Here is a 14,066-nt window from a genome sequence, read left to right as displayed (position 1 = left end):
AGGGCCTGCCTGTATGCAGTGACCTCCCTCCTGCATCTCCCTAGCCCTGCCCCCACACACCCTGACAGGCAGATGCTGAGCATTCCAGCCCACAGTTATGGGCTCTGTTCTCTTTCCTAGATGTCTTCCCCGAGAAGCAGATGCTGAGACAGGGATTCCAGTGTGAATAGTTGATTTGGAAGGTGATCCCAGAGGGCAGTACCCGGTAACAGGGATGAGCCAGGACATGGAAAGAATCGACCAGGGTGCACTGAAGAGTGGGCTCTTGAGACTTCCCTGGTGGTCCAGTGGTTAAGACTCTGCACGTCCATTGCAGGGCCATAGGTTTAATCCCTCGTCAGGGAACTAAGATCCCACATGCTGTGCTTTACAGTCAAAAAAAAAAAAAGAGTAGGCTCCCATGTGGGCATCTGTATGCCCACAGAGATCCGCCAGGAAATGGTGGGGAGCCTGCCCCAGAGGGTGTGGGCTGGTCCATCATTTTCTTTGGTTGCTGGTTGAGGACGCTCCCTGCAGATTCAGTCTCAGGCACCCCCTGCCGTGTGTGGAGCCCCCAGGCACACCCCCTTAATCTAGTTTGTTCCCAGGGGAGGCCCATAGAGACGGAGCCCAGATGTATGGTGTCTGCGGCCTTCTCTGAGACACACACAGGATGGGAGCAGTACCACCCAATTCTGAGTTACAGAGGCAAACGCTCAGCCACAGACTCACCACCTGGCTCCCTGTGCATGTGGGGTCTCTGAGGTCACGCCCTGGGGCACAGACTTCTGTTGTGATCACAGGTTCTGTGCACTCCTGAATCCCACTTTATCTCCTGACTTTTAACACAGACTCAGCGCTTCCTTTACTCTCTGACTAGCACATGTGTCACTGGGTTGTGCCCCACAAAGTGATGGATCGTCTGCTTTCCTGGTGCCAGAGGTCAGGCTGCTTCCCATAAACAAGTTTTTGGTTACTATCTTCTTACCTAACCCTGTTTCCTCTATTTCATGTTTACCTTCCTTAATCCAGGATTCTAGAGATGAAATTAGAGTGTTAAAGAGTACCAGGTTTACAACCCTAAGTGCACACAGTTTATCAGCTCTCTCCTTGGGCTAATCTAATCTAGGATATATTGAATAATAATCTTGATAATTACTGATAGGTACTGATTGGTTCTGGTTGGTGTCTGGTGATGGTAGACACCCATGAATTTTCCAAGGGCTGTGACTCTTCTCACTGACATCAGCAAAAATAAAAAATGCCAAATCACTAGCCTTATCTTCACGGTGTATTCGATCTGTTATCAAGATTTACAAATTTAATAACTGTAAAAAGATGCCTCATTTTCAATCTTCCTTTATTACTAACGGGATTGAATATGTCCGAGCAGTAGCAGAGAGAGAACTGGAACTGAACACCATCCCTAAGCTCAGGAGGTGGCGAGGAGGGCCCTCCTGTGGTCAGGGATGCCCGGCAGACTCAGCTCCCCTCCCTGACTGGCCGCTGTGCACCCCAGGAGCCTGCAGAGAGCCTGCAGTCTGGGTTGAGAGGTCAGGGTATGACCGTGATGTTCTGCTGGTCACTGGTCCAGGCCGTGGAACCTGGTTAGGTACGTGTGCTATGCTCTGACCAGCAGGGATGTGAACAGCCTCTCGTAATTTCTGGCTCCTGTGGGGTAACTAGCCTGCAGGTTAATATTTCAAGCCTGGTCACCCGGTGGAGCTTTCACCTTTGCCATCAGCTCCTGATTCAATTTGGTGAAGGACTGTGTTTACAGTCCAGGTGAAAGATGTTCTTTCCTGCTCTCCCAGCCTCCTTTGCAACCAGCAGTGGTCCCATGATCCTCTTCTGCCCAATGTGAAGACTTCTTTAAAAAAAATTAATTTTTGAGCAGTCTTATGTTTACAGAAAAACCGAGCAAACACAGCCTTGTAAATCTTTTAATTTAAAAAAAAATGTTTTTAACTGAGCAGAAGGTATACACTTCCCAGATGCCCCTTTATCCCTTCAAAAGTTTCATCTATTATCAACATCCAGCATTAATGTATGGCACATTTGTTGCGATCAATGAGCTAATATTGACATATTATTATTCACTGAAGTCCATAGTTCACATTCAAGTTCCCTTTTGGTGTTGCACCTTCTATGGAATTTGACAAATGTATAATGACATGTATCCACCATCATAATATTATACAGAATAGTGTCTTGGCCTAAAAATCCCCTTGGTGTGCTCCACCGATTCATCCTTCCCTCTCCCCAAATCCAAATTGCTGAAAACTGCAGCTCTTTGTGCATACATTTTTCTTACTGAAGTATAGTTGATTTGCAATGTTGTGACAATCTCTGCTGTATAGCAAAGTGACTCAGTTATACACATGTATATATATCCTTTTCCATTATGGCTTATCACAGAAGATTAGATATAGTTCCCTGTGCTATACATTAGAACCTTGTTGTTTATCCATTCTAAATGTCATAGTTTGCATCTATTAACCCCAAACTTCCAGTCCATCCCTCTCCCTCTCCCCCTTGGCAACCACAAGTCTGTTCTCTATGTCTGTGAATCTATTTCTATTTTGTACATAGGTTCATTTGTGGCCATTATTTTAGAGTCCACATTTAAGTGATATCATATGACATTTGTCTTTCTGACTTCACTTAGTATGATAATCCCTAGTTGCATCCATGTTGCTGCAAATGGCATGATTTCCTTCTTTTTCATGGCCAAGTAGTGTGTATACTTTTTTTATGTTCATAAAATACACATAACAAAATTTACCATCTAACCATTTTTAAGTGTACAGTTCAGAGGTATTAAATACATTAAATATAAATAAGTGCTACCATCAACATCATTTATTCTCTTGACTCATTTCACCCTGTAAAACTGAACTTTGATATCATGAAACATTGGCACCCAATCTTCCCCTCTTCCCAGCCTCTGGCAACCACCATTCTTTCTGTCTTTATAAATTTGACTACTCTAATTACCTTATATAAGTAGAATACAGTATTTGTCTTTTTGTTACTGGTCTATTTTACTTAACATAATGTCCTCAAGATTTGTCCATCTTGTGCTGCTGCTGCTGCTAAGTAGCTGCAGTCGTGTCCAACTCTGTGCGACCCCATAGACGGCAGCCCACCAGGCTCCCCCGTCCCTGGGATTCTCCAGGCAAGAACACTGGAGTGGGTTGCCATTTCCTTCTCCAATTCATGAAAGTGAAAAGTGAAAGTGAAGTCGCTCAGTCGTGTTCGACTCTTCGCGACCCCGTGAACTACAGCCTACCAGGCTCCTCCGTCCATGGGATTTTCCAGGCAGGAGTAATGGAATGGGTTGCCATTGCCTTCTCCCCATCCATCTTATAACATATTGCAAAATTTCCTTCTTTCTTAAGACTAAATAACAGTCATTGTATATATACACCCATATTTAGCTTATCCATCCATCCATCAAAAGGACACTTGCTTCCACTTTTGGACTATTGTGAATAATGCTACTATGAACACAGATGTACAATATCTCTTCCAGACTCTGCTTCAGTTCTTTGGAGAAGATACCTAGGCATGGAATTATGGGACCATATGGCAGTTCTATTTTTAATTTTTTGAGGAACCACCATAGCTTTTTCCACAGCAGCTATACCATTTTATGTTACTACCAGCAGTGTACAAGTGTTCTAATTTCTCCATTTCTTTACCAACACCTGTGATTTTCTGGTTTTTTGATAGTACCCATCCTAATGGGTGTGAAGTAGTATCCCATTGTAGTTTTGATTTTCAATTCCCTAATGAGCATCTTTTCATATGCTAATTAGCCATTCATATATTTTCTTGGGAGAAATGTCTATTCAAGTCCTTCACCAATTTTTTAAATAGGTTGTTTTTTTGTTTTGCTTTTTTTTTTCATTTATTTTTATTAGTTGGAGGCTAATTACTTTACAATATTGTAGTGGTTTTTGCCATACATTGACATGAATCAGCCATGGATTTACTTGTGTTCCCCATCCTGATTGTCCCTCCTGCCTCCCTCCCCATCTCATCCCTCTGGGTCTTCCCAGTGCACCAGCCCTGAGCACTTGTCTCATGCATCCAGCCTGGGCTGGTGATCTGTTTCACCCTTGATAATATACTTGTTTCAGTGCTGTTCTCTCAGAACACCCCACCCTCACCTTCTCCCACAGAGTCCAAAAGTCTCTTCTGTACATCTGTGTCTCTTTTTCTGTTTTGCATATTGGGTTATCGTTACCATCTTTTTAAATTCCGTTTATATGCGTTAGTATACTGTATTGGTCTTTATCTTTCTGGCTTACTTCACTCTGTATAATGGGCTCCAGTTTCATCCATCTCATTAGAACTGATTCAAATGAATTCTTTTTAATGGCTGAGTAATATTACATTGTGTATATGTACCATAGCTTCCTTATCCATTCATCTGTTGATGGGCATCTAGGTTGCTTCCGTGTCCTGGCTATTATAAACAGTGCTGCGATGAACATTGGGGTGCACGTGTCTCTTTCAAATCTAGTTTCCTCAGTGTGTATGCCCCGGAGTGGGATTGCTGGGTCATATGGCAGTTCTATTTCCAGTTTTGTTTTGTTTTGTTTTTTCTATTTCCAGTTTTTTAAGGACTCTCCACACTGTTCTCCATAGTGGCTGTACTAGCTTGCATTCCCACCAACAGAGTTTTGCTTTTTGATGTTGTTTTAAGAGTTCTTTCTAAAAAAAAAAAAAAAAAAGAGTTCTTTCTATATTCTGCATATTAATCTTTTGTCAGATATATCATTTGCAAATGTTTTCTCCCATTCTGTGGGTTGTATTTTTACTATGTTGACAGTGACTTTTGATGCAAAAAGTTAATTGTCAGGAAGTCAAATTTGTTTACTTTTCCTTTTGCTAAGTGTGCTGCTGGTGTCACACCCAAGGAATCATTGCCAAATCCAATGTTATAAAAAACTTTGTCCTATATTTTATTCTAAGAGTTTTGTCATTTCAGCTCTTAAGTTTAGGTCTTTGGTCTCTTGCGTATATGGTATTAGTATCAATCTGACATCTTTCTTTTGTAAGAGGATATCTAATTTTCCCAGCATGTGTTGAAAAGACTGTCCATTCCCCCATTGACTGGTCTTGGTATTCTTATCAAAAAATCATTTGACCATACATGCAGGTGTTTATTTCTGAGCTTTCTATTCTCTTCTCTTCTCTGGCTTTATGCCAGTATTATGCTGTTTTGCTTACATAGTTTTGTGATAATTCTTCAAATCAGGAAGTGAGAGTGCTTTTTGTTCTTTGTCAAAATTGTTTTAGCTACTGAGGATCCCATATAAATTTTAGGGTGTATTTCTCTCTTTCTGTGAAAGCTATCATTGGGCTTTTGATACAAATTGCACTGGATCTGTACATTGCTCTGGGTAGTATCAACATCTTAACAATATTGTCTTCCAATCCATGAACACTGGAAGTTTTTCAATTTATTTACATCATCTTCAATTTCTTTCAGCGACGTTTGGTTGTTTTCAGGGTATGAGTCTTTCACCTCGTTTTTACTAAGGAAGGTAATTCCTTGGTATTGCATTCTTTTTGATGCCGTTGTAGATGGGATTGTTTTCTGAATTGTGTGTATAGAATTGTGTCATGTGTGGAGGTTATGGGGTGACTTTGTATACTGCAACTTTACTGAATTCATTATTAAGTTCTAACAAGTATTTTTGTGGAATCTTTAGGGTTTTCTACATATAAGATCATATTATCTGCAAACAGTGATCATTTTACTTCTTCCTTTCCAATTTGGATGCCTTTTCTTTCTTTTTCTTGGCTAGTTACTTTGACTAGAACTGCCAGAACTAAGTTGAAAAGGAGTAGTTACAGTGAGTATCCTTGCCATGTTTCTGATCTTAGAGAAAAACCTTTCAGTCTTTCATCACTGAGTACATTGTTGGCTGTGGGTTTTTCCATATATGACCTTTATTGTGATGAAGTATTCCTCTAGTCCTCATTTACTAAGTGTTTTCTTTTTAAATCATGAAAACATATTGGATTTTGTGAAATTCTTTTCTGCATCAATTGAGATGATACAGTGGGTTTATTTCCCTTTATTTTGTTGATGTGGGATATTAAGTTGATTGATTTTACTATGTTGAAACATTCTTTCATCTAGCAAATAACTCTCACTTGGTCATGCTGTATAGTTTTTTTTGACATGCTGCTGAATTCTGTTTGCTCATATTTTGTTGATGATTTTTGCATCAGTTTTCATGAGGGATATTGTTCTATAGTTTTATCTTGTACCTTTGTCTGGCTTTGGTGTCAGGGCAATGCTGTTCTCATAGAATGAGTTAGAAAATGTTCCTTCCTCTTTGATTTTTTGGAAGAATTTGAGGATTATTAGTGTTCATTCTTAAAATGTCTGGTAGAATTCACCAGTGAAGCTGTCAGGTCCAGAACTTTTCTTTGTTGGGAGATATTTTTTTCTGCTTCAATCTGCTTACTAGTTTTAGGTCTATTCAGATTATCTGTTTCTTTATAATTTATTCTTGGTAAATTTTGTGTTTCTAGGAATTTGTTCATTTTATATTTATCTAATTTGTTGGCATGCAATTGTTCACTGTACTCTCATATAACACTTTATTTCTATAGAATTTGTAGTAATGTCCCCACTTCCATTTTTTAAGTTTTATATTTGGAGTCTTCTCTCTTCCTTTTCTTGATTCTAACTAAGGTTTGTCAATTTTGTTGATGTTTTTAAAGAACCAATTTCCGATTTCATTCATTTTCTATACAGTTTTTCTTTTCTTCATTTCATTTATCTCTGCTCTAATCCTCATTATTTCCTCCCTCCAGCTAGCTTTGGGTTTAGTTTGTTCCTCGTTCTTTAATTCTTTATGTTGTAAAGTTAGACTATCAATTTACACTCTTTCTTGTTTTTTAATGTTAGTGTTTACAACTGTAAATACCTTCTTAACACCACTTTCGCTGCATCACATGGGTTTTAGTATATTGTGTTTTCATTTCATTCATCTCTAATTATTTTCTAATTTCTCTTGTGATTTGTTTTTTGGATGATTGATTGTTTAAGAGTTTAGAAATTAATGTATAGTTTCTACAAGTTTACAAATTTTCCAGTTTTCCTTCTATTATTTATTTCTAATTCATCCAGTTTTGATCAGAGGATATACATCACATCATATCTATGTTTTCAAATGTTGAGACTTTGTGACCTAATTCCATTCTATTTGAAAAGACTGTGTATTTTAAAGAACGTGTATTTCGTTATTGTTGGGCAGAGTGTGCTGTATTTGTCTGTTAGATCTGGTTGGTTTCATGTGTTGTTCAAGTCCTCTGTTTCCTTACTATTGAGAGTGAGATATTGAACTCTCCTGCTATTATTGTAGAACTTTCTGTTTCTCACTGCAATTCTGTCAAGTTTTGCTTCATAGATTTTGATGGCCTGCCATCAGGTGCATAAATGTTTATATACAATTATTTTTCTTGTATTCAATCTTTTATTAATATACAAGGTTCTTCCTTGTCTTTTGTAAACCTTTTTATTTAAAGTCTATTTTGGGGAATTCCCTGGTGAACCTGTAGTTAAAATTCTGTGCTCCCAAGGCAGGGAGGCTGGGTTCGATCTCTGGTCAAGAAACTAGGTCTCACATAACTAAGAGTTCAAATGGTGCAACTAAACATTTTTCATGCTGCAACAAAGATCAAAGATCCTGCATCCTGCAACTCAGATCCAGTGCAGCCAAATAATTAAATATTTTTAAATATTTCATTTCTTAAAAAAATATACTCAAGAAGGCAATGGTTGGGGCGGGGCAGGTGAAGGTACAAAGAACTAAAGGAAATTAGGGAAAAATGTATTAACAAAATTAGAGTATCAACAAAGAGAAAATCTTAAAAGAAACCAAAAGGAAATTCTGGAGCTCAAAGTATAATAACTGAAATGAAAAATCCATTAGAAGGGTTCAACAGCAGATGTGAGTAAGCAGAAGAAATAATCAGTGAACTTGAATATAGAGCAGAAATAAAGAAGCATGAAACAAAAATGAAGAGACTATGAACTTTAGGACACTATCAAGCAAAGCAACACATACATTATGGGAGTCCAAGAAAGAGAGTAGAGACAGAAAAGGGAAGAAAGATTATTTGAAGAAATAATGGCCAAAAACTTCCCAGATTTTCTGAAAGATATAAATCATTACTTCAAGTAGAATAAACACAAAGAGACCCACACCAGGTCACATTATAATCAACTGTCAAAGGACAAAGACAAAGAGATAACCTTAAAAGCAGCAAGAGAGAAGTGACGCATCATGTATAAATTTGCTTCAATAAGATTATAAAGTGATTTCTCATCAGAAACTTTGGAAGCCAGAGGCAATAACTGTTACTTGTTTATTTATTTATTTTATTACTTGTTTAAAGTCCTGAAAGAAAGTAACATTAATAATACTATATGTATCATAATTATCCTTCAATAATAAGGAAAAAATTAAGAAATTCTTAAATAAACAAAAGCTGAGAGAGTTCATTACCACTAGATCTGCCCTACGTGAAATACTAAAGGGAGTTCTTCAGGTTGAAATGAAAGGACACAGGACAGAACTCAAAGATACTTAAAGAAATATAGGTCTCTGGTAAAGTGATATATATATGTGCAAATATAAATGCCAGTATTATTGCAACTTTGGTTTGTAACTATACTTTTTAATTTGCTACATGATTTGAAAGACAAATTCATGAAAATTATAATTTGATTTTATTGGTCAAACACTGTAAGAAGATGCTATTTGTGACATCAGTAATATAAAGTGAAGATGAAGTTGTATAGGAATAGAGTTTTGTATTCTTTGACATTGTTATCATCAATTCACATTAGATAGTTGTATTTTAGGATTTATATGTAATGTCCATGGTATCTACCAAAAAACACAGCTATACACTATAAACAAGAGAAAACAAGAACAGAAGCAAAATGTGTCATTACAAAAAAATCAACTCAGAAAGAAAAGCAGGAGTAGTTGTACACCAATGTTCATTGCTGCACTGTTCACAACAGCCCAAAGGTGGAAACAACCCAAGCGTCCATCAACAGATGAATGGATAAAGTGTGGCATATACAGGCTTGGAATGTTATTCAGCCACAAAAAAGGAATGAAATTCTGATACATGCTACTACATGGGTGAAACTCAAAGATATTAAGCTAAATAAAATAAGCCAGACACAAAAGGACGAGTACTGTATGATTCCAAATATATGAGGACCCTAGAGTGGTCAAACTCCTAGAGACAAAAAATAGAATGGTGGTTGCCAGGGGCTCCTAGAGTAGGTTGGAATATATCATTTAATGGGTATAGAGTTTCAGTTTCAGTTCAGTTCAGTTCAGTTGCTCAGTCGTGTCCGACTCCTTGCAACCCCATGAATCGCAGCATGCCAAGCCTCCCTGTCCATCACCAACTCCCGGAGTCCACCCAAACCCATGTCCATTGTTTCGGTGATGCCATCCAACCATCTCATTCTCTGTCGTCCCCTTCTCCTCCTGCCCTCAATCTTTCCCAGCATCAGGGTCTTCTCAAATGAGTCAGCTCTTCACATCAGGTAGCCAAAGTATTGGAGTTTCAGCTTCAACATCAGTCCTTCCAGTGAACACCCAGGACTGATCTCATTTAGGATGGACTGGTTGGATCTCCTTGCAGTCCAAGGGACTCTCAAGAGTCTTCTCCAACACCACAGTTCAAAAGCATCAATTCTTCGGTGTTCAGCTTTCTTTATAGTCCAACTCTCACATCCATACATGACTGCTGGGAAAACTATAGCCTTGACTAGACGGACCTTTGTTGGCAAAGTAATGTCTCTGCTTTTTAATATGCTGTCTAGGTTGGTCATAACTTTCCTTCCAAGGAGTAAGCGTCTTTTAATTTCATGGCTGCAATCACCATCTGCAGTAATTTTAGAGCCCCCCAAAATAAAGTCAGCCACTGTTTCCACATCTATTTGCCATGAAGTGATGGGACCGGATGCCATGATTTAAGTTTTCTGGATGTTGAGCTTTAAGCCAACTTTTTCACTCTCCTCTTTCACTTTCATCAAGAGGCTCTTTAGTTCTTCTTCACTTTCTGCCATAAGGGTGGTGTCATCTGCATATCTGAGGTAATTGATATTTCTCCCGGCAATCTTGATTCCAGCTTGTGCTTCATCCAGCCCAGCGTTCCTCATGATGTACTCTGCATATAAGTTAAATAAGCAGGGTGAGTTCCAGAAAAACATCTATTGCTGCTTTATTGACTATGCCAAAGCCTTTGACTGTGTGGATCACAATAAACTGTGGAAAATTCTGAAAGAGATGGGAATACCAGACCACCTGACCTGCCTCTTGAGTTTCAGTTTGGGGGGTGAAAAAGTTCTGGAGATGGATAGTAGTGAATCAACAACAATGTGAATTTACTTCATATACTTCACCTTTCAGCAATGTGGATCATACACTTAAAATGATTAAGATGATCAAGTTTATGTTATGTATCCTTTACCACAACTTACAAAAAAAAGATGGCAGGGCAGGAAGATGGAAGAATCTGGATCCCTAATGATATTGCAGTGACGTTGCTCCAAGTCCGCAGTCATCCAGTTATTCGGACCCCTGTTCATTCACATCCCTATCGTGGAGTTTCTCTTACTGCAGCTATATGCACTCCTGAATAACATGCCTGGAAGCCCCCGCTCTCTCCCACCTGGTTCTCAGCATGCCCTCCCCTATTGTTGCTTGCAGGATTCCATTGACGTTTCCACCCTGATAACTCTTCAATGTGGGAGCTGCCCTGGGCACTGTAGGATTTAGCAGCATCCCTAGCTTCAACCCCCTAGATGCCAGGAGCATCCACCACTCCCACATGTGATGATTTAAAGGGTCTCCACTCCTTGCCAGAGGCCCCGCTGGGGCAAATCACCCCAGTTGAGAACCACGGCCCTTTGCAGCCTTTGCTAAGCCAGCTAACCTGCTCGCTGCTCTGCAAATGTGCTGTGGGTCCCTTTCCCCCAGCTCAGCTGTGATCCGCAAAACCCCCTCCAAGTCCTCCCCAAACCTGCCTGTCCTTCACAGCTCATGTGGAATTCTCCATCGTGGTGGAGACTTTGCCCACAGTCCCCGGCCCATGCAGGCTTGCCATGCTCCAGACATCACACCATTTGGCTTCTCTGTTGCCATATGTGTGTGTTTTGCTCTTGGAAGCTGAGTTCCCGGTTCCTGGAAGATATTGCACATATAAGGGTCCAATCTATGCATTTCAGTGAACGTATGAGATTGTCTTTCCCTGGAACTCAGTAGCGGTCTGGATGCACTGGTGTGGAAGCCAGAAAACTCAAGGCTGTCTGGTCCTTGGTCCCCATCCCCTGCGGGGAAGCCACCAGCATCTTGGGAGCCTGCTCCCCCAGCCCACTGCTGAGGCAGGGAAGGCCTGCAGGTCCACACAAAGGATGGCCCAGGCCCACAGTCCAGTCTCCACCTTGAGTCACAGAGGTGACTCGAAGGGCGTGTCCAGCCCTTTGGGTCAGGGAGCAGAATCCAGCCTGCTTGGCACATCCTTCCTTTCACTTTTAAAGGGAAATAGTGCTCAAGAGCCTCAGTTGGAGAGGAGAGAGGGTTATGAAAATGAATGACCCCCAAGGGACCAGGGACACTCTCAGGGGAAAGGTTTTTATCAACACCTGTGAGTCCCAGTTCCTGAGCCCAGAAACCCACTGACAACTCAGCATGGTGCCTACCTCCAAGAGCTCCCAGGCCAGGGTGGAGACAAGGGGCCAGAGACAAGCCTAATGAGGTCAAGGGTAGTATTAGAGACATACTGAGAAAAAAAATGCCCAGCCCAGGCCAGAAATCAGACAGTCTTCCTGGAGGAGGCCACGTCCAGGCCAGAAAGGTTTCACATTCCAGGGCTGTCAAATTTAGTAAATATGGAGGAAGACACCCAGGGAGATTTTTTTTTTCCTTTGACCAAGCTACATAGCATGTGGGATCTTAGTTCCCCGACCAGGGATAGAACACAAGCCCCCTGCATCCCTGCATTGGAAGCACGGAGTCTTAATGGTTGGACCCCCAGGAAAGTCCTGACCAGTGAGATTTAAATTTAAAAGAAGCAGCTAAAAATCGCTTCTCGGCCTTTTGGCTAAGATCAAGTGTAGTATCTGTTCTTATCAGTTTAATATCTGATACGTCCTCTATCCGAGGACAATATATTAAATGGATTTTTGGAGCTGGGAGTTGGAATAGGAGCTTGCTCCGTCCACTCCACGCATCGACCTGGTATTGCAGTACTTCCAGGAACGGTGCACCAAAAGAAAAAAAAAAAAAGAAGCAGCTAATAATTTTTTAGTATGTCATAAACATTCCATGGAATATACTTAGGTTGGAAAGTTACAGACTTCATCACTGCACCTCACAGATCAAGGTCAGACTCAGAAGGGACAGGGCAGGGCTGAGCCTTGGGTTCCAGAGTAGAGCCCACCGATCTGAGCACCCTCCTACTCTGCCACTTAACTGGGCAGCCCTAGGCTGCCTACTTATTCTCTCTGAACCTCAGTTTTCCAATCTGTAAAATGGGATGGGTGTGTGGACATTAAAGCTTGCCTCTTAAGGGCTGGTCTGGGATCCCACAGCATCAGGCTCCCTCAGGAGGGAGGTTGTTAGAAATACAGAATCTCTGGCCCTGCCCCAAGCCTGTTGGATAAAACCTGCCTTCCAAGAAGCCTTTGATCCAGGTGTTCATTTACATTTCAGAGTGCTGTGGGCAGAGCCACCCCATGGGACCCAGGGGCCAACACAGAGCCAGGCACAGTGGTGCGGGGAGGCCTCCCAGGCTGCCTGGCCTCCTTGGCACATCCCACACACACAGACGCTCAGAGGGGGTACTTTTTACCTGCACTTACAGCTGAGACCCCAGAAGAGGCCAAGAAAAGCGAGCTCCTTCCCTGGAGGTCAGGCTGGCCCAGCTCAGGTGCCTTAGGGTTGAAGACCTTCGATGTGCCCACGCTCTCCAGCTCAGCCATGCCATGTTAATCTCGCTGCTTCTCAGTGACCTTGTGGATGGACTCATGGACAGTTGCTCAAGCTCTGAAGAGGTTCTGAGGTTCAGTGAGGTTGAGTCTGCCCAGCGAGGTGCCTGGCACACCATGGGAGGCTGGGCAGAGGCACCTTTTCCTGCCCAGAAGGATCATTTCCTTTTCCACCTGTGGCAAACCAATGAGAAGCAGCCCCCAGCCCCACTGACAGCCAGGACACCCCAAGGCTTTTTTCTGGGGGAAAGAGGATGACATCTGGCAGGGGCACCTCCTGGCACAAACTCAACTTAATTGGCATTGCCTCCAGGAGAAACTGCCCCTACAGACCAAAGTCCCGAGACCATCTAATTCCCCAAATGCTGAGTCACTGATCCTCAACAGATGGGGGAGAGAATTAGCTGAAACAGGAAATGCATTGAATTGGTTTGTGCTCTGGGTCCAGAGGTTTCTAGGGACACTCTGTTGCCCGTGTGTTATCACCATGGCTACTCAGCTATCTGATCAGGGTGCTCCCCTGCTTCAAATCCACCAGCACCTTTTGAATGCTTAATATGTAGCTGTATTGCCCTTTAAAAATAATTCAGGGACTTTCCTAGTGGTCTAGTGGTTAAGACTCCACACTTTCAATGCAAGCGATGTGGGTTCGATTCCTGGCTGGGAAACTAAGATCCCATGTGCTGCGTGGCACAGCCACAACATAAAAAAATTTTAAATAAAAGACATCAGTTTAGTTTTTCAGTTTTTGCCTGTTTCAGTGATGATCTCTTTGGTTTTCTTTTTATCCTCAAATGTGCCAGGCACCCTCCCCCGCTGGAGCACTTTCACTCTGCTTCCAACACCCTTTCCAGTCTCACCTAACTCCTACAATAGAGTGAGGCCCTAGGTAACCCTGCTGGCACCTGGGCATCCCAGAAGGGAGATGATCTAGCCACAAGTGCACCTGGCCGGAGGGCACTACCCACTCCCTCCCGCCTCCAGCCCAGTGCCTACAACTGGCAGCCCCAACAAGTGATGGCGGAGCAGACAGATG

General features: G+C 41.8%; 1 non-coding gene across 1 annotated transcript; it reads left to right on the top strand.

Annotated features, from left to right (window-relative positions):
• The first annotated feature begins 12,124 nt into the window (after window positions 1-12,124).
• On the top strand, window positions 12,125-12,315 carry LOC122439075. Its single transcript, XR_006268810.1, has one exon. It is a non-coding gene; the product is annotated as a U2 spliceosomal RNA (small nuclear RNA).
• The last annotated feature ends 1,751 nt before the right edge of the window (window positions 12,316-14,066 follow it).

The sequence above is a fragment of the Cervus canadensis genome, chromosome 3 (genome assembly GCF_019320065.1).
Source record: "Cervus canadensis isolate Bull #8, Minnesota chromosome 3, ASM1932006v1, whole genome shotgun sequence".
In the NCBI taxonomy this organism is placed as follows: domain Eukaryota; kingdom Metazoa; phylum Chordata; class Mammalia; order Artiodactyla; family Cervidae; genus Cervus; species Cervus canadensis.
Note: the sequence above shows the minus strand (reverse complement) of the source record. Positions and strands in the feature narration are given on the sequence as shown.